Source organism: Hyperolius riggenbachi, chromosome 9 (assembly GCF_040937935.1).
Source record: "Hyperolius riggenbachi isolate aHypRig1 chromosome 9, aHypRig1.pri, whole genome shotgun sequence".
Lineage (NCBI taxonomy): Eukaryota > Metazoa > Chordata > Amphibia > Anura > Hyperoliidae > Hyperolius > Hyperolius riggenbachi.
The window spans coordinates 73158557-73185850 of NC_090654.1; the positions used below are offsets into that span (position 1 = coordinate 73158557).

Sequence of the window (27294 nt, forward strand, 5' to 3'; positions counted from 1 at the left end):
TCATACAACAAGTGTGGCCATCATTATCTTCACACCCATAGCATGTAACCACAAAAACACCTGATCTGAAGAATGGGCCTCTTCATTGAAAGGTGTGAAGTAGTAGTCGGCTCCCCCACAGCTCTGGGCCCTTCTGTAGTCCCAGTGGCTGCTCCCCTGTAGTTATGCCCCTGGAGAATGCTGTTGTATGATACAGAAGGGGGTTTCTGCAAATGATGTGATGGTTTGGAGGAGGATAGTTGCAGCACTTGGAACGGAGGATTATAAAAGACACTTGCACTGCAGTTTGCAATAACAAAGTTACATGTTGGTAGGGTTGAATATGCTGTCTTACTTCCTTCTATTTTATAGTGGTATTTCGCCGAGGGCTCCTTTTGATCCTTGATGAGCTGTAATGTCTCTCTGATGTTTATCCTTTAGCAGCCAATTTATTTAGAGGCTTGCAAGTGCTCAGGCCAATTTATTTTAGCACAATTTTTTTAAAATTTCTTGGTAATTTCCTAGCTTCTAATTAGTACTGCTGTAATGTTTATTTACGGCACTTGTCACTAGGGGGCAGTGTGAGACCAAAATAGAGCACTTGTTTTCGGTTTCTAATATTTTTTTTTCTCTGCAAGTAGAGAGAGATCAAAGCATTCCAAGAATTTACAGCACAAGACATTCTGAAGTCAAATGCAGCGCACTTATCTCAAACCAGATACCTCTATTTGAGTTGCTAATGGGTTAAAATAGCAGTGCAGTGATGCTGAGCCTATCACCTGTCCAAAACTCAGACACTGCCGTTAACTTCTTCAGCTGGGCTGCCTTCACTTGCACGAACATTTATCTAAAACCCCCTGTTTAACTGCGGAAGCTCCTCCAAAAATGTTAAGATAACCAACCAACGGTCTGGAAACATGTTAACTTTCAAAAAGTAATACAAAATGGATCAGAAAGTCTTGTACTTTCAGTTTAAGTCAATAAAACATATTTAATTTTGTTGCCAGTGCAGGAAAAATCAATATCTTGTGTTGTGTATTTTTCTGAACTTCTTAACCTCTTTCCAGGCAGGAGGTACTTTTCTTTCTGCTATTCGTCACTTGACCTTCTGGAAAATGCATGTTGTACTCTTACGGAGAGTAATGGATGTAGCGCAATATAGAAAATTGCTGGTTTTGGGCCTGGGAATGTCTCGATTTAATTGAAAAATCTCCTTCAGTTAGATTAAGCCGAAACCATCAAAACACTTTAGAGTGTAACAGCTGAGCCCCGGGTCATCAATGGCGGGAGCGGCAGAAAGGGTTAACCCAGCTGTGTGATGAGACTTTTCAGTGCAGCGTTCCTGCAGCACCGGGCCTATAGGTACACATTCTCTGGGGGTCATCTCCTAGCGCATCTCCAAAGGGGTACATAGGGATTCAGTTTGTTTGGTTTTTTAGGGATGCCGGCTCTACTGATGAGCAGAGTTTCTGCCAAAGTTGGATCATCCACAAGGCAAACCTAGGCAGTTGCCTACGGCCAGGAGAGAATCTAGGCGCCTGGTAGATGCTATCCCAAACCAAATCTTACTAAAAAAAAGCCAGGTGACCATCAGCAGTGGGAAAAAAGTGCAATGTTACCTAGTGCCCCATTTCATCTTAATCCTTTTCTGGTTTCTGCACAGCTGTTAGCAGTATAGACAGTCCCCTCCTTATAAACAACTTGAGTTTTGTTTCAGAGATATGAAGTTGTCTTCATGTACTTATACAGTGCTGTTTTTTGTTACATATTTGCGTTGTTAAATGTTACAGTATTGCATAAACTGTTATAAGTAGTTTAAAATCCTTTAAAGATAACCAGAGATCTTATGGCAGGGAGTTTTTTTTATTTTTTTACTTACCCAGGGCTTCCTCCAGCCCATAAGCACGGAGGAACCGCCGCATATGGCTAATCCAGTAAAACCTTAGTCAGCTGAGTCAGAGTATATGATCTGCTATATGCTTGTTCAGGGTCTATGGTTAAAAGTGTTAGAGACACAGGATCAGGGGCATGACTAGAAATCACTGGACCCCCCCTACAAAACTTTGGATGGGGCCCCCTCCCGCCAACCCCCCCCCCCCCCCACACACACACACACACACACACACACACACACACACACACACACGCACACTTTATGCACAGGTAAAATCAGAACCTATGTTATTCATTTGGCTAGTGCACACTTGAATGTGTTTTCCACATGCAGATAAAAACACACAGCAGTGAAGCACTGCAGGCATTTTCTCTATCAATTACATTAGTTTTTGTGATAAAACGTGCATATTTTCACACACAGAGACACGCATGATGTGCAGAAAATGCATACAGAAACATACAGACAGATGAGTGTGCTTCCAGCCTCCGCTTCTTATTACACTCACTCTGTCCATCTCTGATGGAGCAGAACTGGCTCTGCAGACTCCTGCAGCATCACTACAGTACTCAGCACTTGGGAAGGGGGTAGAGAGGCTGGGAGCAGGTCACTGTACACAAGAGCCTGTTACACACTGAATAGGGACTGTCTACAAAACTTCGCATCTGCTCAGCCACTAATGAGAAATAATACAGTCATTAGAACAACTGTGCCAAGAGCTGAATTATCAGTCTCTCAGGACACAGAAAATAATCCAAACCCCCCCCCCCCTGCAGCTTTGGACCCCCCTGCGGATGCATCCCTTGCAGGGTTTATTGTTACGCCCCTGCAAAGGATCAGGAGGACTGCCAGGCAACTGGTATTGTTCAAAAGGAAATAAATATGGCAGCCTTCATATCACTCTCACCTCAGGTTCCCTTTAACCATAAACCCTTTTATTATATCTCCTTTATATTTATTGACTAAGCTTAGCAGCCCCAGTTCTAAATCCCTTCCCTAGTGCCTAACTGTAGCTCCACACCCTTCTGGTGCTACATCCCTTTCCGAAGCTACTAGTTAATAGTAGAAAGTGATTGAAAAATCCAGGGAAGCTATGAAGGATCACTAGGGATCTCCAGCCTGGTGATGTCCTAATAAGTCAGACCCAAAGTTTGTTCATGGAACTTTTTTTCCCCAAAACCCCCGCAAGTCAGGATCTGTGCGAACGCTGCGCAGTCGCTTCCTATATTTCATCTCCGCCGTCAAGGCTCATTACTCCTCCGCCCTCCTCTTTCTTTGTCTAATTCCATATACTTTTATCTCATCGTCTTATAATTAACTGCAGCCCATTATCAGCGGGGGAACAGATTTCTTTTACATGCTGCTTTAACAGCAGACGAATCATTCATTGACTTAAAGGAGAAGAGTCGCAGCCCATTTCCAGAAGATTTGGCTTCCTGAAAATGAAACCCTCTCTTTACTGAGACAAGAAGAAACACTGTGGAGTTGGTTTCGTACCTTGCTAATAAACTTAACATACCTTATTACTGACTCAGTTCCAATATCAGACTGTAGAGGGCGCGCGTCTCCTCCTAAACACTAGTTCTGTGAATGTGGGTAGCTGCATATGAAGTCATGCTGGAGCTAGGGGATGGTGGAGGGGATTTGCCCAACACATAAGGAAGGAGGCTCAACCAGTGATGAATAGGGAGTGTGTGTGTGTGTGTGTCCCAACTAGTACTGATCTGTGCCAGAAATTACACTAATAGAAAGGATTACTAATATGGTGTTTGACCCCCTTTCGCCTTCAGAACTGCCTTAATTCTATGTGGCATTGATTTAACAAGGTGCTGCAAGCATTCTTTAGAAATGATGGCCCAAATTGATAGGATAGCATCTTGCCGTTGATGGAGATTTGTGGGATGCACATCTAGGCAGTGGTGCTCAGCAGAGCTCGAATATTCGAGTAGCTCGAATATTCGAGCTCTTTTTCAGCTATTCGAGCTCGGTATTCGAGCTCCGAATAGCTGGAGCTATTCGAATGGGCTATCCGAGTACACTCGAATAGCCCATTCACTATTCGAGCTATTCGAGCAACCCGGCGCTATTCGAGCTCGGTACCGAGCTCGAATAGCGTCATAGCCCAGATTGATGTCCTTAGAGCCAATCAGAGGGCTCCCAGGCCCTCTGACGGCAGCCAATCACAGAGGGGGACCCTGGCCAGCCCCTACCCTATAAATAGCGGCCGCCATGTTCCGTTTCTCCATGCTTGCCTGAGACTTGTACAGAGAGAGAGTTGCTCCTTTGTGCTTTGGCTTAGCAAGTGCTCTATTGTGATCATTTACCTAGCGTTTTTGCTCACCTACACCTGCCATATACACCTATATTGTTGTTAGTTAGATAGACATTGTATTTTAGTTAGTAGCTTGTGTGTTACATTAGAGACAGGCAGCTGCTGCAAGCTTACAGGTTTAGGCCTCAGGGGGGCCTTGCCTCTGTGGGCAGCTGTCCTCTGTTTATTTCTCTCATCTATACCAGTATTTCTGCTGTCCTTTACTAATAGTATTGTAGTTATACTGTACTAGGAGTAGGACACTCACTGACTGTCACTGTTTATAGGCTACTAGCTAGCTCCTGCGTGTGTGCACTCACTCACTGTCTGTGTGTACACACACTCTATTTCCTTCTGATTACTGATAGATTATTGTTAGTTAGTTGTACTTACTTACTACTTACTCTTACTGTACCCGTAGGGACACTCACTGTCACTGTTCATATAGGCTAGCTCCTGCGTGTGCGCACTGCACTCACTGTCTGAGTGTACACACACAACACACACTCTATTTCCTTCTGATCGCTGATTGATTATCGTAATTAGTTAGTTGTACTTACTGTTACTACTTACTCTTACTGTACTAGGAGTCTAGGACACTCAGTCACTGTCCATAGGCTACTAGCTCCTGCGTGCGTGCACTCACTGTCTGAGTGTACACACACCCACACTCCATTTCCTTCTGATCGCTGATTGATTATCGTAATTAGTTAGTTGTACTTACTGTTACTACTTACTCTTACTGTACTAGGAGTCTAGTACACTCAGTCACTGTGTTCATAGGCTACTAGCTCCTGCGTGCGTGCACTCACTGTCTGAGTGTACACACACCCACACTCCATTTCCTTCTGATCGCTGATTGATTATCGTAATTAGTTAGTTGTACTTACTGTTACTACTTACTCTTACTGTACTAGGAGTCTAGGACACTCAGTCACTGTCCATAGGCTACTAGCTCCTGCGTGCGGTCACTCACTGTCTGAGTGTACACACACCACCCACACTCTATTTCCTTCTGATCGCTGATTGATTATTGTAATTAGTTAGTTCTACTTACTGTTACTACTTACTCTTACTGTACTAGGAGTCTAGGACACTCAGTCACTGTGTTCATAGGCTACTAGCTCCTGCGTGCGTGCACTCACTGTCTGAGTGTACACACACCCACACTCCATTTCCTTCTGATCGCTGATTGATTATTGTAATTAGTTAGTTCTACTTACTGTTACTACTTACTCTTACTGTACTAGGAGTCTAGGACACTCAGTCACTGTGTTCATAGGCTACTAGCTCCTGCGTGCGTGCACTCACTGTCTGAGTGTACACACACTAAATTTACTTGTGATTACTACTGATTATTGTAACTGCTAGTTGTACTTCCTGACTGTTACTACTTACTTACTGTACTAGGGGACACTCACTCAGTCACCTCACCAACCAACCCACTCCATTAAAGTACCCCACTTTTCACCCGCCCTTTTAAAAAACTTTTGTCTATACGCCCAAAACATTGAAGATGTCTGGAAGTGGCAGCCAGCGCGGTTTGGGCAAGGGGAAGGGCAGCAAGGGAATCAGGAGGAGAGGGAGCAGCATTGTGGCAAGCCGCGGCCGCGGGCGCGCCACCATGCACAGTTCCGCAGCAGCAGCAGCAGCGTCAGTGGCTAACATTCCTCCCATAGCCACTGGCCGTGGACGCCTTGGGCGCCGCCCAGCAGGAGCATCTGCAACTCACGCTGCAGAGACACAGCAGCAGCAGCGTGTAGCACCTGCTCCCATTTTCCTCCAGCCGGGTCGGAAACGTCCCATTGAGGAAAAGCATGCAGACATTGTGGTGCAACTCATGACGGAGGATGAGCAGCCCGCCATCAGCTCTGCATCTGAGGCCTCCACCCTCACCACCACCACCACCACCCCTGTTCGCAGCAGCCGCCCAGCAGGGTCTGGGGAGGAGGCCAGTTCACCGTCACTCGCCGACCTGTCATTCAGCAGTCTTTTGACCCCAGGCATCATGAGTAAATTGTCTGCTGTTGTTGGCGATCTTGAGGAGGAGATGCTGATGGGCACTTTGGGGGATGAGGGATTGGACAGCAAGACTGTGGCGACAGTCAAGCAGCCCATCCATGCATCAGGAGAGGAGTTTGGGGGGGTCCTCATCCCAGCAGGACATGTTTCAGGAGGGGGAGGATGTTGATGACCCGGTGACAGACAGAGACTGGGTGCCACCACCTCCAGGGGATGTCGTCCTCAGCAGCTCTGAGGAGGAGGAGGAGGATGCTCTTGTGGGCCTTGCAAGGAGGCGCATCATTGCAAGCATTGGCAGCAGCAGTAGGCAGGTCCCACAGCCTGCTGGTGTCTCAGGCTCAGCAGCAGCAGCAGCAGCATCTGCCAGTACCACCACCAGCCGCACCCAAGCCCCCCAAGCCCCACCCCCAACCACCACAGGGAGACAGGCAGCAGCGCTTCCATGCCGTAGGGGGATGTTTCTGTCACCAATCTGGCGCTTTTTCACCATGCCCACAGTGTACAGCAAGTACGCCACTTGCAACCACTGTCAGCGGAAGTTGAGCAGAGGTGCAGACCCCTTAAAGTTCTGCACCAGCTCGCTCATCAACCACCTTGCTGCGAAACATTTCCACTAGCATCAGGAGTTCCAGAGGCTGAAGGCATCTGGTGCTGGCAGTGGCACCACACCCATCACTGCACAGCCTTCAGCAGCAGCAGCAACAGCAGCCACCCGCCCTCCTGCTCCTCCAGCAGCACCAGCAGGAGTGCGGAAACGCACTGCTCCTCCCCCCTCTGCAACTCCTGCCGCCGACACTGAGGCCTGTTCTGGCAGCCAGTCCTCAGTGGCCTCCTCCGCTGTGTCTGCTGATTCCCGTGCCAGCAAAAGGCCACGCCAGAGCCTTTTGAGCGAGTCCTTCCAGGGGGTGGTTAGGGCTCTGCCTCCCAGCAGCCGTCGCGTGCGGCAGCTGAACGGCTTGCTGGCACGGGCCATGTGCTCCCAACTCCTGCCGTACACGCTCGTGCAGGAGGGGAGCGACATTCGTGCGCTGCTTGCTTGCGCAGCCCCATACTGGCAGCTCCCCAGCAGACACTTTTTCTCCCGCAAGGCCATTCCTGCACTGCACCGCTTTGTGATGGCCAATGTGGAGAGAGGGCTGGAGCACGCGGTTGGTGAAAGGGTCCACGTCACCATGGACTCCTGGAGCAGCCGCTTCGGGACAGGCCGCTACCTGTCCTTCACTGTCCACTGGGTCAGCTTGGTGGAAGGGGGTGAGGATGGGAGAGCAGCAGCGGGCACAGCAGCAGCAGCAACACAGTGGGTGGTGCCACCCCGCAGGGTCAGGGGAACTGCAGCAGGTTCCTCCGATCCTCTGCCATCCTCCGGCACACCTGGCCAAACCCCCCGCCTCAGCAGCAGCGTGAAGGCCCGCCACTGCCAAGCGCTGCTGCACTTGGTCAGCCTTGGGAAGACCAAGCTGACGGCAACCCATGTGTTGGCCAAACTCCAGGAGCAGGAGAGGATTTGGCTGACCCCCAGAGGCCTCAGAGTCGGAAAGGTGGTGGCCGACAATGGGGCCAATCTGGTTGCCGCAATAGACAGGGGAAACCTGACCCACATCCCCTGTCTTGCCCACGTGCTGAACCTGGTGGTGCAAAAGTTCTTGCGCACCTACCAGGGGATGGGCGAACTGCTGGAAACGGCAAGGAACGTTGTGCGTCACTTCCGGCGCTCGGCTGCAGCCTGTGCGAGCCTGGAAGACGTGCAAAAGGAGCTGGATCTGCCACGCCATCGGCTGATCCTTGACGTTCCGACTCGCTGGAACTCCACCCTGGCGATGTTGGAGCGTCTGGTTGAACAGAAGCACGCTGTCAACCAGTACCTTGCCCTGGCCACTGTTTCCGCCGCTCAGAGAAGGGACAAGACCAGCAACATCCCGTCCATCGTCCCCGATGATGACTGGAGGCACATGCAGCAGGTGTGCTTAGTGCTGGCTCCCTTTCTGCAGGCCACTAACATGGTGAGCAGGGACCATGCTATGGTCTGCGAGTGGGTGCCCCTGGTTTGTCTGCTGAACAGGGCCCTCGATGCTTTGCTGGAACAGGGAGCGGCAGCCTTGGACCAGCAGGAGCGGCAAGCAGCTGCACAGTCCACCTCTGAGGGGGAGGAGGAGGAGGACTTGGTGGAGGTCCCTGACCTTGCTGCTGATGAGGGGGAGCAGCACAGTGCAGCTGAGTTGGTGCGGGGGTGGAGAGAGGATGAGGCTGACGAGGCAGAGGAGGAGGATGAGGACAGCAGCACTGCCGTCGATGTGCCAGCAGACGTGGCCCGCCTCTTCCCAATGGCAGCGCACATGCTGACGTGCCTGCGCAGGGACCCCAGGGTGATCCAGATGAAGCAGAGGGAGGACATCTGGATCAGCATGATGTTGGACCCACGCCTCAAGGGGAAGTTGAGACAGTTCCTGCCGCCTGCAGGAGGAGACCCAGCGCAACAAATAAGGAGCTTGCAGCAGGCCCTTGTTGAGCGCTTGGAAGAAGCCTTCCCCCAGCCTTCCACCCCCACTGTCCAGCAGCCAGCACAGAGGCAGCAGCAGGTGCCTGCATCCAGCAGCAGCAAGCGCCCCACAGACCTGCTGTCTCTCAGCCACGAGCTCTACAGGACTGTAGAGGCTCCGGCAGCAGTGACTAGAGAGGAGATGCATGCAGCAGCATCCTCCTCCGGTCACAGCCAGCGCCTGACCCGCATGGTGGCTGACTACATGGGGTCGTACAGCGGGCTTGACAGCGATGCCCCTGTTGATCCCATGGAGTATTGGGTCAAGCGCATGGAGATCTGGAGCGAGCTGGCGCAGTACGCCCTGGAAGTGCTGTCCTGCCCCCCTTCCAGCGTGCTGTCCGAGCGCTGCTTCAGTGCAGCTGGTGGCGTGGTCACCGAGAAACGCTCACGTCTGTCTCACAAGTCTGTGGACAGACTGACGTTTCTCAAGATGAACCAGGCGTGGGTGGAAGGCGAGTTCCTGGCCCCTGTTGTCGGCGAGAGGGGGACATGAACTGGCTGCCGGAACCATCGTTAATGTGCCTTACCACCCTTTACCACCTCCTGGCTCCTGCTCACTAAGCCAGCCTGGTTCACTTTGACTATTACGTCGCCTGCAGCCACACATTTTACACCTACAGTGGGCTGCTGTGTACTGCCCTTCTGCTGTCTGTCTGTGTTTCCCACTGCCAGGGTACACAGAATTACCTTCTTCTGCTGCCACTCTGCCACCAGCTATTACGTCAAACAATAGCTATATTGGTTGCAAAACCAAAACCAAACAAACCATTAAAAAAAAAAAAAGGTTTAATTTTTCTGAGGTGCCCGGGTTGAAAACTGTGTTGTCCCAGTTGTGTATTGGACACAATGTGGGCTGCACGACCGCTGTCTGGGACCTCCTGTTGTGTTTATTTACAGCCCTGGTATCACCGCTAGGTACCAGGGCTATTATGTCACGCTGCCTACCTGCTGCCACACTCACACTACTCCTCCATACCTCCTCCTGCTGCTGCTGCTGCTGTCTGTCTGTGTTTCCCACTGCCAGGGTACACTACACAGATGATTAACCTTCTGCTGCCACTCTGCCACCAGCTATTACGTCAAACAATAGCTATATTGGTTGCAAAACCAAAACCAAACAAACCATTTAAAAAAAAAAAAAGGTTTAATTTTTCTGAGGTGCCCGGGTTGAAAACTGTGTTGTCCCAGTTGTGTATTGGACACAATGTGGGCTGCACGACCGCTGTCTGGGACCTCCTGTTGTGTTTATTTACAGCCCTGGTATCACCGCTAGGTACCAGGGCTATTATGTCACGCTGCCTACCTGCTGCCACACTCACACTACTCCTCCACACCTCCTCCTGCTGCTGCTGCTGCTGTCTGTCTGTGTTTCCCACTGCCAGGGTACACTACACAGATGATTTACCTTCTGCTGCCACTCTGCCACCAGCTATTACGTCAAACAATAGCTGCTCACATTACTCCTCCATTCCTCCTGCTGCTGTTGCTGTCTGTCTGTGTTTCCCACTGCCAGGGTACACAGAATTACCTTCTGCTGCCACTCTGCCACCAGCTATTACGTCAAACAATAGCTATATTGGTTGCAAAACCAAAACCAAACAAACCATTAAAAAAAAAAAAGGTTTAATTTTTCTGAGGTGCCCGGGTTGAAAACTGTGTTGTCCCAGTTGTGTATTGGACACAATGTGGGCTGCACGACCGCTGTCTGGGACCTCCTGTTGTGTTTATTTACAGCCCTGGTATCACCGCTAGGTACCAGGGCTATTATGTCACGGCGAGCTGCCTGCCTCATTGACTGCCTGCTGCCACACACTCATCCTCCTCCTCCTGCTGCTGAATTTACCTCCTGCTGTCTTTGTGTTTCCACTGCCAGGGAGCACATACAATGGCGCTTCCAACATGCGTGCGCCCACCAGCTATTTGTTACGCTCAAAAATAGCTGCATTTCTTTAAAAAAAAAAATGAAAAGAGAAAAAGAAGAAGAAGAAGAAGAAGAAGGAGAAGGAGAAGGAGAAGGAGAAGGAGAAGGAGAAGAAGAAGGAGAAGGAGAAGAAGGAGAAGGAGAAGGAGGAGAAGGAGAAGGAGGAGGAGGAGGAGGAGGAGGAGGAGGAGGAGGAGGAGGAGGAGGAGAAGGAGGAGGAGGAGAATGTACAGTAACACTACTGAACAAAATTAAGGACACAACTTCTCTTTCCACATTTTTTTTTAAAGGAACATCCCCACATAATCACTTGCTGTTGTTACTTGGAAAAAAAGATGTTTCTTGCATCATTCACCCTCAAAACAAGTGTTGGAAGCTATTGATTCGAGCTTTGTGACATGGTGCATTATCCTGCTGGAAGGAGGTGCCTAAAGTGTGCCAAGAAAACATCCCCCACACCATTACACCACCACCAGCCTGCACAGTGGTAACAAGGCATGATGGATCCATGTTCTTATTCTGTTTACGTCAAATTGTGACTCTATCGAGATTCATCAGACCAGGCAACATTTTTCCAGTCTTCAACTGTCCAATTTTGGTGAGCTCATGCACATTGTAGCCTCTTTTTCGTATTTGTAGTGGAAGTGAGTGGTACCCGGTGGGGTCTTCTGCTGTTGTAGCCCATCCTCCTCAAGGTTGTGCGTGTTGTGGCTTCCCAAATGCTTTGCTGCATACCTTGATTGTAACGAGTGGTTATTTCAGTCAACATTGCTCTTCTATCAGCTTGAATCAGTCGGCCCGTTGTCCTCTGACCTCTAGCATCAACAAGGCATTTTTGCCCACAGGACTGCTGCATACTGGATGTTTTTCCCTTTTCAAACCATTCTTTGTAAACCCTAGAAATGGTTGTGCATGAAAATCCCAGTAACTGAGCAGATTGTGAAATACTCAGACCGGCCCATCTGGCACCAACAACCATGCCTGGCTCAAAATTGCTTAAATCACCTTTCTTTCCCATTCTGACATTCAGTTTGGAGTTCCATAGATTGGCTTGACTAGGACCACACCCCTAAATGCTTTGAAGCAACTGCCATGTGATTGGTTGATTAGATAACTGCATTAATGAGAAATTCAACAGGTGTTCCTAATAATCTTTTAGGTGAGTGTATATCAACAAGTCTTTAAAGGGAGCCTAAATCGAAATATCGAAATAAAAAAATGAGTGTAACTTATCTGGATCTTCCACCAGCCCCCTGCAGCGACCCTGTGCCTGCGCCATCACTGAATGATCCTCCAGTCCCCCCCACAGTACCCCTCTTTCGGCCAGGTAAGGCTAGTTGATGGCCACTGCACATGCGTGGTCTCTTGCATCCTTGATCATGCTCCTGTTGATGGGAGCGTTCTGCGCATGCGCAGTAGAAATTTCCTCATACTGCGCATGCGCAGAGTGCTCCCATCCACGGGAGTGCAATCAGGAGGCGCGTGGACCAGGGCCACGCATCCATATGAAAGGAGGACCCTGCCTGGGGCCCGGAGGATCGTTCAGTGACGGCGCGGGCGCGGGGCAGCTACAGGAGGCTGGTAGAAGCCCCAGGTAAGTTAAACTCATTTTTTTTTCGATTTATGTTCCCTTTAACAGTCCTTTTACACTTACCGCCCACGGTACTCTTCCTTACCACAGCTCGTTACATAGTTATTTGGCTTAAAAAAAAGACATACATCCATCAAGTTCAACCAGAAAATGGCCATTAGCCATGGTTGCAATGGCCATTACAGGCAGTGGAACATGGCACACTGTCTGCATTGACATGGAAGTGCACTGGGTAACGCACACGCTGCAGTGCGTTACCATGCGACTTGTGTTTTTCACACTGGGGTTATAACACGTGGAGCGACTTTTTCGGCCCCGGTGTGATCATTCTAGATTGCAAAGCACCAGTGTAAAGGACCCTAAAATGCATCCTTACATTTGCTTACATGCGCACTGCAAGCAAAGCCGCTGTCGCCAGTAGCCTATTACTGATAAGTAATCTTCTTTTATCTACGTCTACTGAATAATATATGATGCTAATAACGTTGTTTGCAGCACCATAAATAGCGTGTGGGGATAGGCGGTTTATGAGAAAAATCTCTCTAATTTCTCAGTGCAGATCCCGCTGCTGATGCTGTTGCAGGGAGTTAGTAACAGCATTGCATGCGTTTGCTCCCACTTTCTGAACGGCAGGGTTTCTCTTTTTTTTTTTCTAGGCCGTAGCATTGTGAGGCATTGTTAGACGTAATGTGAGCTGTCACTTGACCAGACAGCTCCTTTGAGCCAACAAACGAACAGCATAATGGGCCTGTAGAACCTGACATATTACCAGCAATGTACATAAAGACCAACAAGACAGCCTGTTCTCACCTTGTTTGTCCTCTTTGGTGCTAGCAATGACTACATGTAAAGCACTGTAGTGATAGCCTCTCTTGACAGAGCATTTAGCATAGGCAGATGGTGTTTTCTGTACAAACTATTTAGTCTAGCTACTTTCATGTGAAACTTTGTAACTGCCATTCATGAAATGCTTTTGAAAACAAAGAAAAACCCTGAGAATCCCCCATGAGGAGATGGTCTAGTCTGTTATATTTTAACTGCTTACATTTTTCACTGTAGTGGTCCTTTAACTCCAAATTGAACAAGGCTAATTCCATTAACAATCAGGTTAATTAATATAGAATGTACAAAGCAAAGTTGTAGACTTAGGGCTCTTTCACACTAAGACGTTGCGTTTAATGCGACATTAAGATCACATAACGTGCCCCTAAGTTTTGGTTTGACGTTATATTGAACTGCGTTATGCGTCTCTTGATGCGTACTTTTGACGCATACTTTTTGACGCATACTGATAGAACGAAAACGACACACACGTCACATTTTTTAAAAAAATGAAAAAATTACTGAGCACGTGCAAACGTAACACAGCTAAATACAAGTATAAGGCACAGCATGCTGCACTTTCATTTAACGTGCAGCGTTATACTCTAATGCAAAGTGGGCACTGTGAACAGCCCATTGATTTTTTTATAACTGTGAGTTGTTCTGCATTAGGGGCTGCTGCAACGTGCGACTTTAATGTGCTGATGTGAAAGCAGCCTAAATGCTTATTAAGCTGCAGTGCAGCTTGCTTTCTGCCCATTGTAGGTTTAGCTGATGGGCAGGTATATTAGGAGTGACCATGTGATAACCAAAGTAGCAAGAACAATAGAGGCCAGATTTCATGTCACAGCATTACAGTATAGTAGAAGCAGTAGAGTGTTGTACTGTGTTAGCCATCAGTAAAAGCAAGGAGTTTTGAATAAGAATGATACCATTTATTGGCTAACTTAGAGATGAATAAACAGTGAGCTTTCGGCTTATAAAAAGCCTTCGTCGGAACCAAGTCCGAAGAAGGCTTTTTATAAGCTGAAAGCTCACTGTTTATTCATCTCTAAGATAGCCAATACAGGGAGTGCAGAATTATTAGGCAAGTTGTATTTTTGAAGAATAATTTTATTATTGAACAACAACCATGTTCTCAATGAACCCAAAAAACTCATTAATATCAAAGCTGAATATTTTTGAAAGTAGTTTTTAGTTTTAGCTATTTTAGGGGGATATCTGTGTGTGCAGGTGACTATTACTGTGCATAATTATTAGGCAACGTAACAAAAAACAAATATATACTCATTTCAATTTCTAACATTCAAAAACAAAACAAAAACAAATCAGTGACCAATATAGCCACCTTTCATTGCAAGGACACTCAAAAGCCTGCCATCCATGGATTCTATCAGTGTTTTGATCTGTTCACCATCAACATTGCGTGCAGCAGCAACCACTGCCTCCCAGACACTGTTCAGAGAGGTGTACTGTTTTCCCTCCTTGTAAATCTCACATGTTATGAATGGACCACAGGTTCTTAATGGGGTTCAGATCAGGTGAACAAGGAGGCCATGTCATTAGTTTTTCTTTTTTTATACCCTTTCTTGCCAGCCACGCTGTGGAGTACTTGGACGCGTGTGATAGAGCATTGTCCTGCATGAAAATCATGTTTTTCTTGAAGGATGCAGACTTCTTCCTGTACCACTGCTTGAAGAAGGTGTCTTCCAGAAACTGGCAGTAGGACTGGGAGTTGAGCTTGACTCCATCCTCAACCTGAAAAGGTCCCACAAGCTCATCTTTGATGATACCAGCCCAAACCAGTACTCCACCTCCACCTTGCTGGCGTCTGAGTCGGACTGGAGCTCTCTGCCCTTTACCAATCCAGCCACGGGCGCATCCATCTGGCCCATCAAGACTCACTCTCATTTCATCAGTCCATAAAACCTTAGAAAAATCAGTCTTGAGATATTTCTTGGCCCAGTCTTGACGTTTCAGCTTGTGTGTCTTGTTCAGTGGTGGTCGTCTTTCAGCCTTTCTTACCTTGGCCATGTCTCTGAGTATTGCACACCCTTTGCTTTTGGGCACTCCAGTGATGTTGCAGCTCTGAAATATGGCATCTTGACTTTTCTCAGTTCATGGGCAGTTATTTTGCACCTTGGTTTTTCCACACGCTTCTTGCGACCCTGTTGACTATTTTGAATGAAACGCTTGATTGTTCGATGATCACGCTTCAGAGGCTTTGCAATTTTAAGAGTGCGGCATCTCTCTGCAAGATATCTCACTATTTTTGACTTTTCTGAGCCTGTCAAGTCCTTCTTTTGACCCATTTTACCAAAGGAAAGAAAGTTGCCTAATAATTATGCACACCTGATATAGGGTGTTGATGTCATTAGACCACACCCCTTCTCATTACAGAGATGCACATCACCTAATATGCTTAATTGGTAGTAGGCTTTCGAGCCTATACAGCTTGGAGTAAGGCAACATGCATAAAGAGGATGATGTGGTCAAAATACTAATTTGCCTAATAATTCCGCACTCCCTCTAAATGGTATCATCCTGATTAAAAACTCCGAGCATTACAGTAGAAACCATGTAACTGAGAGTGGTAGCACAGAACAGGGATGATGGTACAAATACTAGCAAATTTGTTTTGTTAGCTGCATGCTTCACCCTCTCTTCCATATTCAGCTGAATAGGCAAGAGAAAGGTGGGAGTATTTGTCAGTCACTATCCCATCATTTAGGTTGACAGATTAAGTAAATCAAGCACATTAAAGTGTACCTAAACTGATGTGACATGAGATAATCGTGTATATACTGTATAGTGCCATTCCTGCATATAACTAGGCTGTTCATTTTTTTCTTTTTCTCACTGAAAGGGTTAAACATTCATATACGTCGTACAAATTGCATTTTCAATCCAGTCTGGACCTAGTTGAACCACAGTGTGACCCTCACTAATAACAAATCACAGCCATAAAACATTTTCCTGGCAGAGAACTGCTTCTGAGTGCAGGAAATAGATTTCAAAAGAAAAGAAAGAAAAGGTCAGTTGTTCATAGATTGTAGCTGGCAGGCACTAAAAGAGTGTCATTCAGCTGAGACAATAAAATATTGAATTTACTTTTTATAGCTTTTAAATAAAAAATAAACCTGTAAGATTCTAAACAAGGCAATTTTAGGAGTAGGGGATACATACAATTCTTTATCTCATTAGTTTATTTCCAGTTCAGGTTTGTTTTAAGTCAGCTGAATATACAGTATTTGGAGATGACTGGAGTTTTACACCATGAGTCATTTTAGGGATGTAACACTACAACATTTTGTATTTTTTTGACTATAAGGCCTGGTGCACACCAAAAACCGCTAGCAGATCCGCAAAATGCTAGCAGATTTTGAAACGCTTTTTCTTATTTTTCTGCAGCGTTTCAGCTAGCGTTTTGCGGTTTTGTGTAGCGTTTTTGGTGTAGTAGATTTCATGTATTGTTACAGTAAAGCTGTTACTGAACAGCTACTGTAACAAAAAACGCCTGGCAAACCGCTCTGAAGTGCCGTTTTTCAGAGCGGTTTGCGTTTTTCCTATACTTAACATTGAGGCAGAAACGCATCCGCAATCCAAAATCTGCTGCAGCCCGGGAGTATGCGTTTCTGCAAAACGCCACCCGCTCTGGTGTGCACCACCCCATTGAAATGCATTACCCTAGCAGATCCGCACCCGCAAGCAGATCGCAAACCGCAGCGGAAACGCTCCGGTGTGCACTAGGCCTAAGACTCACTTTTTCTCCCCTTATAGTCCAAATGCAGGGAGTTCCTGACTTGTGAATGGCTGCCAATATGAACCTCCAACCCGCTGCAATGTAGGGACTCCGTGTACTGTGCCCATGCAGAGGGGGACACAGGGGGAAACGAAAGGGGCATAGAGGAGGACACAAGGGGGACACAAAGGGGCATAGAGGCAGACACATGGCGGACACAAGGGGACAGCAGAGGACACAGAGACACAAGAGGTACAAGGGGGGGCATGAGGTGCAAAAGGGGCATAATCCACAAGATGCCCCTTTAGCATGGATGCACCAAGTTTAGTATATATTTTTCCCCCTGGTTTTTGGCCTCTAAACCTAGGTGTGTCTTATGGTCAGGGGCGTCTTATAGTCCGAAAAATACGGTAGTTATGAAGTGGTAACACAATATAAATGGAGGGTCAATATTAATATGGGACTTTGTAGAATTCTTGTCTCCAGAACTGTTAGGAAAATTGTGCAATTAAAGCAGAGGATAGGGTAAAACAAAACAAATGGCTTCTGAATTAATGTACCCTAAAGCCTCTTCCTCACCGCACGGGCTATGCAAGTCTATCAAGACTTGCACAGTTCACACAATGCAATGCATTGCGCCGGAAGTATCAAATTTGCCACAATCCTAACACAAAGTCTGCAGCGTGTTACTGCATGAACTGTGTCTACCGCACTGATTATGCAGTAATGCAAATCGATGGGTGACACGAGCAGTTTGCTTGATGAGAACGCAATGTGCATGCGCAGACCGGCGGGAATTCCAATGTTGTACTTCCTGCCCAGCATAAAGTACGTCACTACCCGGGGCAGGCCTATCCGTATTACCCTGTTGCCGTTGCTCCACCCCTTGCAGACTACTGCCGACCCAGCCATACCATAAGCAGCTTCTGATTAAGAAAATAGAGGGGTATTGAGGTGAACAGGGGGATCGGTGGGCATGAAGACTGATGAAACATTTGCATCAGGTGCAGAGATTACAGGTTTGTACTGTGTTCACACTAACAGCATGCAGTCAGAGTAGGAGGAGAAGTGAGAGGAGAGTGAGGTGAAGAGGTCATCATTGGGGAAAAGCAGCTTGTTGTGCTGTGTGAGGAGTCTGATAGTGAGTGAGGAAGGGGAGACAGGAGAGCAGCAGTGTTTCATTTGACTTGCACAGCATAAGGGAGGAGGTGGCAGTGCTGTTCTGACTGAGGGAGTGGCTGAGGGTGAGCAGTTTGTTTCTCACAGACTCAAAGCCAGCCAGTGTGGTATTGTGTTGAGTTGCAGCATGTCATGTGAGAACATTAAATTAAGCAGAGTAATGTGAAGGATTGCGGAGAAGCCGCCGCTTGTGCCGACAGTGAGGCAGCGGTTTCCGCGCACAGAGCAGCGGTTTCCTCACAGCAACAAGCGTCTGGGTTATCTGGACCCAGTAGTGCACACAGATGGAGAGCTGCGCGCGCGCGCCGCAAGACAGGCTCTTTATGCCAATAGGAGAAGGGTCATCTGATCGGGACGGTCAGCTGACTCCAGCTCAGCAGATGATTGGTTGATGGGAGCTGGGCGGCGCTGGGGAGCGCTTCACTATATATATCTCTTGCTGTTCAGTTGCTGGTTGTGTGGCGTTGCGAATACATACGTGTTAGCACTCAGACCTTAGTCAGATCCTACAGTGTGGTGGAACCAGGAGGACCTGGGAATCCACACTTAGCCAGTTTACTGTGTATCATCTGTGTTATTCATTAGACCAGTTCCAGGGTGTAGAGACCACGGACCTCACACCCCAGACTAGGAATACTGTGTATCATCTGTGTTATTTATTAGACCAGTTCCAGGGTGTAGAGACCACGGACCTCACACCCAGACTAGGCATTGTTTGATAATCTTAAGAGATAGTCTCCAGTTCAGATAGTGACATCCACCTTCAGGTGTCACTCACTCTCTGGTCCTTCCTCTCTCCAGCCTGACTCCACCCCTTGGAGAGTCTCAGGCAGCTGGAAGGTTTCTGTGCCCTCAAGAGCAGCATTCCTTTACTGCCTATGATCACCTGCTCAGCAGGTGCATAACTCAAAGTACTACTGTTACACCAAACGCTCACATACCTATAGGTGTCCAGAGGTTAGCAATATATCTGTATTATGGTTGATTCTGCAGATCATCCATAATCAGGTATATATCTGTATTCTTGGTGATACTGCAGATCACCAATAATCAGATTCTCTCTGCGTGCTGACACCAATCGTTACAAGTAAATTGTTGGGTGTTGTGCGATCATTCAAAATCAGGAGGGGGGGGGGGGGGGGGAAGGCGCATCCTCACAAGTTTGCCTCAAGCAGCAAAAAGTCTAGAACCGGCCCTGCCCCCACCCTCCATTGTGAAACGTGTTTTCCAGGGAACACAATGCGACTTCAGAGTGAAAGTACCCTAAAATTTATAACACTGCAGTGGGGGGCTGTCAGTCACATTCAGCCTTATTTGGCCAGAAACGCTCTGTATTCGGCAGGCAGCCCTGGCTGTTGATGCAGCAAAACTGCCGTGACCCCTGTAAGGATATCCCGGAGCTGTAACTCCTTCATCAGTGTTCCCTGAAGGGTGAAACAGTTTAACTTTATCTTTGGATATTGTGTAGAACTTCACTTCCAAAATCTAAAAACTTGCATCAGCCTTGAGTTCTGAGCTCCCGCCTCCTCCTGGGATTAAAATGCTAAATCTTAGCCCTAAGCGCTGAACAGTGAAGAGTGTTTATTCAGCTCAGTTAAAGCTCAATTTCAGCCAAAACTTTTTTTCTCTTAGTTTTGTACCATTTTTTTTTTATAAAGCAATGGAATTTTTAGATTGTCTTTCTGCTTTTCTCGTTGTTTCTGTCCTCGCCGGGGAGGATTCCCTCATTTTTGGCCCCTAGTGACATGTTTATTGATCCTCAAATAATTGCTTATAAGAGCGAGTCCTTTCAGACGCTTGTACGGATGGTGTAATTTATTGATTGGCCACCCACACACACCATTTAGATCATTGCCCGCCGTGATGGAGTCTCTGGCTTGAAATAGATGTACGACGCTCAACCTGTAACGTTTGCATAAAGTCACTGTGAGTTTTGACACCATTCAAGTACATTTTATCAAAAGCCACGAACTATAGCGATGGTGGGAAGCGCCGATTACAACGGAATACCCGCAGAAATCTGAACTTCCGATTTCCAACTTTCCAATTTCCGCAGAATGTTTTTGTTTTTATAATTTTTATGAATAACGTTAGGTAACTTTCTTTTTAGTATTTGTTGTTTTTTTTTGGTGGGGGATCCACTATATTTGGCGGATGTGCGCTATTATGCATACAGTCGCAGTATACTTCCGAATTCTCTGATTGGCCCAATACTTCTGAGTCTTGTGATTTGCCCAAAATTTTGGTGTCTCTGTAATGCAGTATTCCGTGGAGTTCTAATTTCCATACACCGATTTCTGCCACAGACAGCCAATATCCAATCTAAAACTCTAAAATTGGAATTCGGTGGAATTTGGAAGCTCATCCCTAATGAACAACAGCCGCCTAAAATAATCTCTCGGGGAAGATCAAAGATGTTATCTAATGAGCAATTTCCCTCCTATCATGTCACCACCCTCTCCCTTTATATTGTCAGCCCTACAAGCAAGACCCTCCCTCCTTGTGTATCCTACCTGATCACACATCCTGCCCACAGAATAATGTGAACTCCTATTACTGAGACTACTACTCCAGTGCATGATCTGGCATTGTGTGTCTTAATGCTTATTACCTGTATTGCATTGTCTGTCACCCCTATTCTCATTGTCTGTAACTGTATTAATCTGTGCAGGCCAAATACAGGATGTGGGTGTTTTTCATGTTTCTGGAACATCCTGCACTAAAATCTCTACCTCCCCGCATCCCTCTTCTCCCTCATCGTTCTACCCTCTGGTCTGGCCTCTCTCACCCACTTTCGCTATCTTAACCCTCTCTCTTCTGTCATCTCACCTGCCCTCCCCCTCGTCTCATCAGTCTTTATTTTTCCTCTCTGCCTCTTTCTCCCTCCCTATCCCTTATTTTCACTCTCCCCCCTTCCTCCCTATCCCTCCTTCCACCCACTCCTCGATCATGCTTCCTCCCTCCCCCTCCTCCATCCCTGATTCCTCTCCCTGCTCTATCCCTCCTCCCTTCTCTATCCCTCCTTCCTCCACCTCCTCTATCCCTGTTATCTCCCGCCTCCTCTATCCCTGCTCCACCCCCTTCCTCTATCCCTCCTTTCTCCCCTCCACTATCCCTTCTTTCTTCCTCCTCTCTCTCCTGTATCCCTCCTCCCTATCTCCCTACACACACACACACACACACACACACACACACACACACACACACACCTCTTCTCCTCTTTCCTTCTTTCGGGCTGGTGCACACCGAGCTGGCTTTCTGGCGTTTTTACAGCCGCTTGCGGCTGCGGATATGCTAGGGTAATGTATTTCAATGGGGTGGTTCACACCAGAGCGGGATGCGTTTTGCTGAAACGCATACTCCCGGGCTGAGGCATTTTTTGGATTGCGGAGGCGTTCCTGCCTCCAATGTTAAGTATAGGAAAAACGCAAACCGCTCTGAAAAATGCCAGTTCAGAGCGGTTTTGCAGGCGTTTTTGTTACAGAAGCTGTTCAGTAACCGCTTTACTGTAACAATATATGAAATCTACTACACCAAAAACACTACCCAAAACTGCAAAGCGGTAGCTAAAACGCTTCATAAAAATAAGAAAAAGCAGTTTAAAAACCACTAGCGTTTTGCAGAACTGCTAGCGGTTTTTGGTGTGCACCGGGCCTTTCTCTCGCTCGCTTGCGCTCTCTCTCTCTCTCTCTCTCTCTCTCCCTCCCTCCTCCCTCTCCTCATTCCCCCTATCTCTTCCCCCTCCTCCACCCCTCTCTCCCCCAATCTCTCTCCCTTCTCCATCCAATTATCCTCATCTTTCCCCTACCATGCATTTTTCTCTACTGTCCCTATCCGACGTCACAGGTCAGGTAGAGGGCTCCTCTGTTATGAAAAGAAAGATGCCTCTCTAAGTTTAGCAATGTGGAAGACATCAGATAAGCAAGAAAACCTGAGATAGAGGCTTGCCGCAACTTCAAAGGAACTAATCACAGACCACTGAGCTTGGCATTTCTGAAAATATTTCTGCCGTGTCTGCCAATAACAATTTCTCCAGCATTGGCTCTGCATGATAAGACCCTCTTCCAGGACTTCTCTATCCTGCTCAGGGTATACAATTATAAGATTTATGGCAGTTTAATTATTGAGAGTCGACGGAGATGATCTGCTGGTTCTTATGGAAAGTCAGCAAAAACTGAGCCCAGCTTTGATGAGGGATAAAAAGTTAACTCCGTGCCATGTGGAAGTTGTAGAAGAGTTAGGGCCATATCCTATTCAAGGTGATAAGTAGCTTGCAGATGCGAGCTACTTATCACCTTGCCATCGCGCGAGGATTACCGGCAAATCCTATTGCCCATATCCTTCGCGCGATGGCCGTTCGTTAGGGAGCATTACTCAGGTGAAAGCCTGAGTGATGCTCCCTTTTACCGAGCGATGGGGAGTGAGGTTTACGCTGTGGTGCTGTCCATCAGCACCACGGCCTCACTCCCCACACATGCGCACTCGCCCGGCTAACATCCGCCGCCATCTTCCGCCGCAGCATCTGGGGGTCTCCTTTAATAAGGATACCCCCAGAGCTCCCCAGCGGGTCGCCGCACAGTTTAGAAGCCCCAGCGCAGCTCTGCACCGGCACCCCTGTTGGCATACATACCGCCGCAGATCACCCGCCGCCTCTCGCAGCAAAATCCGTCGCGTAATTACAGTGTATCTAACACTGTAATTACTGTCCGCATAGAAGGAGCCCGGGCAAAGCATCTTTGAATCTGCAGCCTGGGCTCCCCATTGGTCCGCTGTCTGAGCCATTTTATTGGGCTCCTTCTATGCCGACAGTAATTACAGTGTTAGATACACTGTAATTACGCGACGGATTTTGCGGCGAGAGGCGGCGGGTGATCTGCGGCGGTATGTATGCCAACAGGGGTGCCGGTGCAGAGCTGCGCTGGGGCTTCTAAACTGTGCGGCGACCCGACGGGGAGCTCTGGGGGTCTCCTTATTAAAGGAGACCCCCAGATGCTGCGGCGTCGACGTGCGTTAGCTAGTTTAGACCTGCTTTTTGCAGGTCTAAGCTAACGTTCATGTCTGCCGGGAAGCATCGCTTCCCGGAGACATGATAAGGGTAATTGGATTCGGTGTTAAGAACTCGCTGGGCGATTATATCGCCCAAGCGAGTTCTTTTCCGCCTGGGGGGATCTAAAGTTTAATTAGATTAGGCGATGCCATCGCCTAAGTTAAGAACTCGCCAGTGCTTAGCGCTGGCGAGTTCAGCAATAGAATATGGCCCTTAGCCTCTTGTATGGATATATCGCTTTTAGCAACCAGTCACATTTCCGCTTATGTCTTTCAGCGCAGGCTCAAAAAATCAAAGCCAGCTTCTGCTTGGTTCGTGCCTTCATACTTCCTTCAGCTGCTAACCGGTTTAGTTGACTGTAGCACTCTGTCATTGACTCTACTGGCAATGTGTACCACCACTATCAACTATTAGTCTACTGCATTTAGAGCATGTGTCAGAAATCTGGGCTGGATTTCTGGAAAGGCCACATAGGCCCAGCTGGACATGGAAAAGAGGGTATTGCCTATGGTAAAAAAGGCTGTAACTGGAGAGTGGAAGCTGTAAATGGAGCGCTACATGAAGCTTATGCCAAGGGAACTGAAGGTGACGGTGCCCAAAATATACAACTAAAATCAATCTAAAAAGGAGAGGTAGTAATTACCTCACTTCTCCTGAAGAACAATGGCCAATACAACTTTGTGGTATTTTGACAATGTTAATGCCCAAGAATAGGGTAGGAGTCATCCTAGATTGTCACACCCTATTCTTGTGCATTAATAATTTCAAATGTCTACAAAATCATATTGTCTATTGTTCTACATGAGAGGTAAGTTAATTACTGCCTCTCCTTTTCAGATTGATTTTAGTTGTTTTATATTTTAGGTGACTCGCCAGTTTTATTGTTTAGACCTCAATTGTGAGGTGCTTTTGTTTTAGCTTAGCCCCCCCCCCCCCCCCTCTGGGGACTGTCCTAAATACCAGGAGTGTGACCAGTAAGGATCTTCACAAGCCTGCGCCATGGCCAGATTTCCTCCACTTTCCTGAATTGGTGGTCGCTCTTATCTTGTAACCAGAAAAGTGTGAGTAATCCTCTTTACTCCTTCCATATCGCCATACCGTAACTTATTGCACTGTTGTCTCCTGTGTTTTTCTCTTTTGTGTTTATTCGGACCTTGGATTTTCTTGATCCGTCCTCCGAGTATTATGACAAAGGAGCAGTACATGAAAGAGAGGGGGCTGCTGTGCATGGATGTTACACATGGTAAAGGGGGCTGCAAATGGAATGGGGTGGAGGCTGCTACACATGGAAGGGGAGCAAGAAGAAAGTTGGTCTAGTAAAAATCCAGCCTTGTGTGAGATTGGCATTGACTAATAACTCAATCAGGTGCAATTCCAGGCAACAGGTCAAGACAAGACAAGACAAATAACATTTATATTGCGCTTTTCTCCTTGCGGACTCAAAGCGCCAGAGCAGAGCAGCAGCCACTAGGGCGCGCTCTATTGGCAGTAGCAGTGTAAGGGAGACTTGCCAAAGGTCTCCTACTGAATTAGTGTTGGCTTACTGAACAAGCAGAGCCGAGATTCGAACCCTGGTCTCCTGTGTCAGAGGCAGAGCCCTTAACCATTACACTATCAGCCAACTGCCTGAACCCCCCATTCTTCTGTCCAGGAAGTGTTGCAGCTTTGGAGGTTGTGAGAAATTCCTCCACCTTAGTGATGAGCACAAATTTTGCATAGTCATAATTCCGTATCGAAATGTGCAACTATGATGCAAAATTGTAATGGAAAATTTCGGGAAAATTTGTAATTAATCTCGTCTATAATTGTAATCAAGAAACATAATTTCACATTTTCGCATAATTTTGTGCCGACTTTAGCGGTTAATAAAACAGCCTCCAAACATGCTATTGTCATGAAAACTGCTACCTATGTTAACCGCTTCACAACTGAGGTGTTTTACCCCTTTAGCATCCGAGCAATTTTCTCCTTTCAGCGCTCCTTACGTTCATTCGCCTATAACTTTATCATTACTTATCGCAATGAAATGAACTATATGTTGTTGTTTTTTTCACCACCAATTAGGCTTTCTTTGGGTGGGACATTATGCCAAGAATTATTTTATTCTAAATGTATTTTAATGAGAAAATAGGAAAACATTTGGAAAAAAAATCATTATTTTTCAGTTTTCGGCCATTATAGTTTTTAAATAATGCATGCTACTGTAATTTAAAATCCATGTAACTTATTTGCCCATTTGTCCCGGTTATTACACCATTTAAATTATGTCCCTACTACAATGTTTGGCGCCAATATTTTATTTGCAAAGAAAGGTGCATTTTTTTTTCAGTTTTGCGTCCATCCCTAATTACAAGCCCATAATTTATAAAGTAACAGTGTTATACCCTCTTGATATAAATATTTAAAGATTTCAGTCCCTAAGGTAACTATTTGTTTTTGTTTTTTTTTATTGTAATTTGTATTTTTTTTTATTACAAACAAAAAAACAGTTGGTAACAATTGGGGAGTGTGGGAGTTAATGAGTTAATTTTATATTGTAAACTAATGTATTTGTATGTGAAAAATTTTTTGGGTGTAGTTTTACTTTTTGGCCACAAGATGGCCACAGTACATTTTTGTGAATGCGTCATGCAAGTGTAGGAAGTACACTTGCAGGGAGTTTAGGGAGGCTGAGAAACTGATTTTTTTTTTCACAATGATCGCGCTTATTCTCATACAGGCAGCCGATCATTGCTGGGGGGCAGAGATCAACGAACGTTAATGTTTTTTCCCGGTCATTGATCTCCAGACGAGCGGTCGGCGGCGTGCACGATCACGGGAACGCGCGCACGTGCGAGTGGGAGCGCGGACAGTAGCGCCGGGGGGTGCGTATATCTACGCTCCGGACGGGAAACTGAAGTCCAAAGGAGTGTAGATATATTGTACCCGGGCTGCAGTTCTTCTGTAAACCCCATATACCTATAGAGCTTTTAGCCAGCAACAATAAAAAGCTTTTCAGAAGTCTCTCATCACAGCCTGTGTGAAACAAATACCGTGTTTACCAGCTGTTTTTAACCATTTGTGTCAGCATCGGGCTAGAGCTATATACCATGTAGCTAGGTTCAACTTTTCTGTCACTATTCACAGAGGAATGATTTACTGATTGTTTCTGCCCTGCCTGCTTTCTCACAGATCATATGAGAACAGCTGAGGGATTTTTAGACACAGAGGAGGATCTGAAAAGAAGGCCCTGTACCTTCCTTACTTGGAAGCTTCCCCTCCCCCCCCCCCCCTCTCACCATTCAAAATTAGCTATTCCTGGATGTAATCTGTTTACTTTAAACTGCAAGGCAGAGAGAGAGAGAGAGAGAGAGAGAGAGATGGAGAAAGAGACAGGAAGACACCAAGCTGCAGCTAATGATTATTACACACATGTGAAGCTATATTTCTGCTTTCTATCATTCTGAATCGATTCCTGCCACATTATTAGAGCCAGTGAAGATTGTTTCTGTATGCTGGATGTGCTAGGCACAGTCCTTCATAGTAATGCCCACTGTGTAAACTGTTCTCTGTCAATGTCATATTTTCTTCACATAAAACATGAAAAGATTAAAAAAGGCTATGTATTGCTATTTGCTAGTAATTACTGGACATATATGTGCCATTTAGAATTTTAGTTAACTTTGATAGTTGTCCTTTAAGGAGAATAGTTGGAACAAGTCAAAAATAACTTTTCAAGAAGAACCTGAAGTTTTTGAGAAAATCGATTTTCCAAATGTAAAGGAAAAATGTTGGGTTTTTTTAACCACTTGAGGACCACAGTCTTTCTACCCCTTAAGGACCAGAGCCTTTTTCTCCATTCAGACCACTGCAGCTTTCACGGTTTATTGCTCGGTCATACAACCTACCACCTAAATGAATTTTACCTCCTTTTCTTCTCACTAATACAGCTTTCTTTTGGTGCTATTTGATTGCTGCTGCGAGTTTTACTTTTTATTATATTCATCAAAAAAGACATGAATTTTGTAAAAGAAATGGCTTTTTTTAACTTTCTGTGCTGACATTTTTCAAATAAAGTAAAATTTCCTATACATTTGAGCGCGAAAGTTATTCTGCTACATGTCTTTGATAAAAAAAAAAACCATTCAGTGTATATTTATTGGATTGGGTAAAAGTTATAGCGTTTACAAACTATGGTGCCAAAAGTGAATTTTCCCATTTTCAAGCATCTCTGACTTTTCTGCCCACCTGTCAGGTTTCATGAGGTG

General features: G+C 46.5%; 1 protein-coding gene across 7 annotated transcripts in view; it reads left to right on the forward strand.

Moving 5' to 3' along the window:
• Nucleotides 1–27294, forward strand: part of GRIP2 (glutamate receptor interacting protein 2) — a 627309-nt gene that overhangs the window by 230458 nt on the left and 369557 nt on the right. Inside the window, exon 1 of one of the 7 annotated variants that reach the window (XM_068253056.1) lies at nt 24092–24108. The exons of the other annotated variants lie outside the window; for them this stretch is intronic. The gene's annotated coding sequence lies outside the window, so the exon portion shown is untranslated. Of the gene's footprint in view, nt 1–24091; nt 24109–27294 lie in introns of those variants that run through there. 7 annotated transcript variants of the gene reach the window in all.